Raw genomic sequence first — 3,440 nt, 5'->3', positions numbered from 1 at the left:
GATTATCTTATGACAATGTAATGACTAAATATAGTAAAACGGTCATGCAATGATTTTATGGTGTGCAAATTTGTGAAAAAAATACGACCCTCGGTTGTATGTGATCAAAATAATTATGCAGAATGTAACCAGTGTGTCCAAGTATCAGATTCTTTTAAGTGTGTATAATAATATTAGAAGTTGTGTGCCATTCATTATCAAAATAATTTATAGATTGAAACGTGTACGACAATGAAATAAAAATAAAAACACTTTGAAATGATAAAGTTATGTCTCTATGCATTTATTTAAAAGTAATAACGATATACAATTAAAAAGTTATCCAATCACTCAATTGCACTTTAGGAGATACAAATGGACTTGTTTCATTGTTTGCTAATCGATGCCCTCTGGTAACAAGAGGTGTAGGTGGCGGTCCAGTAATAAGAGGAGAAGATTCTCCAGAAGTCTTTCTCTTAATCTCGTCAATTTTTCTTTTGACCTGTTGATCTGGTACAACTGATAAAGGTATGTTCAATATAGCCAACGATTGCAGATATTCATCCCAACCTGTAGGTCTCTGGCTGTTAATGAGGCAACTAGGTAGGGCTAGTTCATCAAGGTTTTCAGCTAGTGAACAGGATGGTGTATCGGTCAGGACACAGGAATGAAGACGAGGAGATGTAATTTCTTCCTTCAACTGTATTGAGCTCCAGCAGTACTCATCAGAACATTCCAATATCCATCTTTGTCATTATAGTCTGTATAAACCAAATAAATCACCATTAGGTACTTGAATTACTATGCAACGTGAATAATAAATCCACATACATTATGTAATTAAATCATCCAACATAAACATCTCAAAACATTGCTATTCCCCTTTAAACATAAGTTTACAATTATAGAAATGTGGATATTACTCCTTGGAAAGACATAAGGAGCTTCACGTAGCTCACTGACCAGTTTACATCATAGATTGCATTGAAAGGGGGTTCACAACGGCGACACCCTCTGGCTAGCCGAGGCTACTACATAATAGCGTCTGCACATGGTCTAATAAACACGATACGAACACTCCTTAATTCAATGTTATAGGTGTCACTGCGTAAGTTAGACATCAGAAGGCTCACACCAGTTAACTTATTATTTCCTGCAGCGTTTTACAGCATGAACATTGTGCTAACATTAGAAATCTCACTCACCACGCTGGCCACATGTGAATGCATGTTAACTCTACAATACAGAAACAAACACAACAAAGTTACAGTCACTTACTTTTCGTCATTAACTCAACACATGGAATATTGGAAGCTGGATCATTCAGGAGGAAATAAACATGCTAATCGTCACAGGTACGTGGGCTAAACTATGCTCGTTGAACTTGAAAAAGTTTCCGTTCCCACTATAGCCAACACACTAGCTACACACTTCCCCATCCGTAACCACAGAAGAAGAGTCTTAAAGCGGCAGGCACCCAGAAATGTCAGAGCCTTTTATACACTGGCTGTCAGACACGTTGTGAGAAGCAGTTACTCCTCTTATCAAATCATACACGAGACCCTTTAATAACATTACCGTTAATCACAAACTCCCCACGTTCAGTCACGTCTGAAGAGTGAAAATCCTCAGCGACCGGTGTGTGAGTGTTCTGGTCTTTTTCTCCTTGTTTTACAATGGTGAGAAATCTCTGCAATGCGATGGAATATTTTTTTTGCTTTTTCATGAAGATCTTCAGTCTTTTTATCCAGAATGTCTTTTATAGTACGATCCAGGTCATATCCAATAGACTCGTGTGCCGGAGGTCTTCTTAAAAGATCAAGCTGTTGTTTAGGTACCAGAAACATTTTTTGTGCATACTCCATAGTCATCTAAGTTTGTCTTGAACCAATAAGACTCGTTATAAAAGGCACAGCGATACTCAGGAGGGGGAGAAGAAAACCGCCAGACTGTTTAAGCAAAGTCTTTTTCTTTGAAGCGCAAACCTTTTTATTGGCGAGCAGTCTAATTCCCTGCCTTCTTCTTTTTAAATTTTTGATACTGTTTCTTATTTAAAGTAATTTTACCTTTTAAAACATTGTAAGCTATTTCGTATAAGGCTACCAAAAGGTCTGGTGATGCAGATTTAATAATAGTCACTCTGAGATGGAGATGCTCTGTGCTTAGTTTGCAGTAAAGACAGGTTTCTTTTACTGTGATCAGACATGTTTATTTACTTTCTCTTAGGCACATACACAACAGGCAGCAAGTCGGTTCTGAGTTTGAATTCATCAGGTGTCTTAGCTTTAAAATCAATCATCAAGTAACCGTAAGGAACACTCGTGGCGTCGTCGAAACAATCCATAAAAAAATGACTCTTCCCAGGAAACATTTGTCTAGCCATTAGCATGACTTGGTATTTATCTCTGGGATTTTTAAACAAAACAAGATAATTGGTATTCAAATTAATAGTACGGCTAACTTTGCCTTGAAAAAACAAATTCTGAACTAGATATAAACAACTTAAATTTATATGATGCACATATTTTGTAAACACATTTTGGACCTCAATGTTATTGCTAGCATCACGCATTAAATCATCAATAATCAACAAATTGTTTTTATCTAAAGGCAACAATATATCATCACACAAAGAAGATGGCAAGCCTTCAACGAAATTCACATTTCTAATTTTCAATAACATTTTCAATCTGTTTTGAAATGAGCTTATTGGCATTTTCAATCATTTTCACAAAATATGTTTTACCGCTGTTTGAAGGACCTGACACAATTAGACTAAAAGGATGTTGTAATCTAAAATCAAAACCATCGGTCTCCCTAACAGCCATGGTATGGTAAAGTTCTCAGATCAGGAAAAACTCGTATGGTGTACACCACCTGAAGTCTTGCGCTAATGTTTTATTTTTTAGTTCGAAAGCCTTTTTATTTCTCAGATACTTAAATTGTCTCCTATTGTTAGGATAGTAGATACGGTGATATCTATCTCAGCTTAAATCCCACAATGTCCGACACTCTGTGATGCAGTATAAAACCGGAAAATGGTATGGATGTGATGCGCTGTTTATCATGAAAAATAACACTGTTTCAATGTTGTTTACAACAAGTCACAAGCTATTTCTTTTAACTCATCGCCACCGTTGTGAGTGGACTGTTTTGCTCAACCTAAATACATGCTTAAACACAGGTGGAATGCATTTGGTTTACTCTTTTTACAACCGGGTCATCCCGTCTTGCTTATGTGTGTCCCGATCCCGTCTGTGTGTGTGTGTGTGTGTGTGTGCGTGTGAGTGAGTGTCCCCCTTCGGTCAGTGACGTCACTACGCAGGAGGAATGCCCCGTTCTTGCAGATCGGTTATAAAGGAAGGAGAGCCACGGAGCTTGTTTTCCTATGGTGCAAAAGCGTATGCATTTGAAATTTTTGTTACTGAGAGTTTTAAAACAAGAACGATGAATAAACACTC

The 3,440-nt window shown here is 37.3% G+C and overlaps 1 long non-coding RNA gene across 1 annotated transcript; it reads right to left on the bottom strand.

Moving 5' to 3' along the window:
• Positions 1-262: 262 nt before the first annotated feature.
• LOC119903411 lies at positions 263-1,430 on the bottom strand. Its single transcript, XR_005444512.1, has 2 exons — positions 1,258-1,430; positions 263-740 (listed from the first exon to the last, which is right to left on the bottom strand). It is a non-coding gene; the product is annotated as an uncharacterized LOC119903411 (long non-coding RNA).
• Positions 1,431-3,440: the final 2,010 nt, after the last annotated feature.

The sequence above is a fragment of the Micropterus salmoides genome, unplaced genomic scaffold (assembly GCF_014851395.1).
Source record: "Micropterus salmoides isolate LMB-PRFRI ecotype aquatic unplaced genomic scaffold, ASM1485139v1 Ms_hic_scaffold_1, whole genome shotgun sequence".
NCBI lineage: Eukaryota > Metazoa > Chordata > Actinopteri > Centrarchiformes > Centrarchidae > Micropterus > Micropterus salmoides.
The sequence above is the reverse complement of the archived record's forward strand: the minus strand, read 5'-3'. Positions and strand labels throughout refer to the sequence as shown.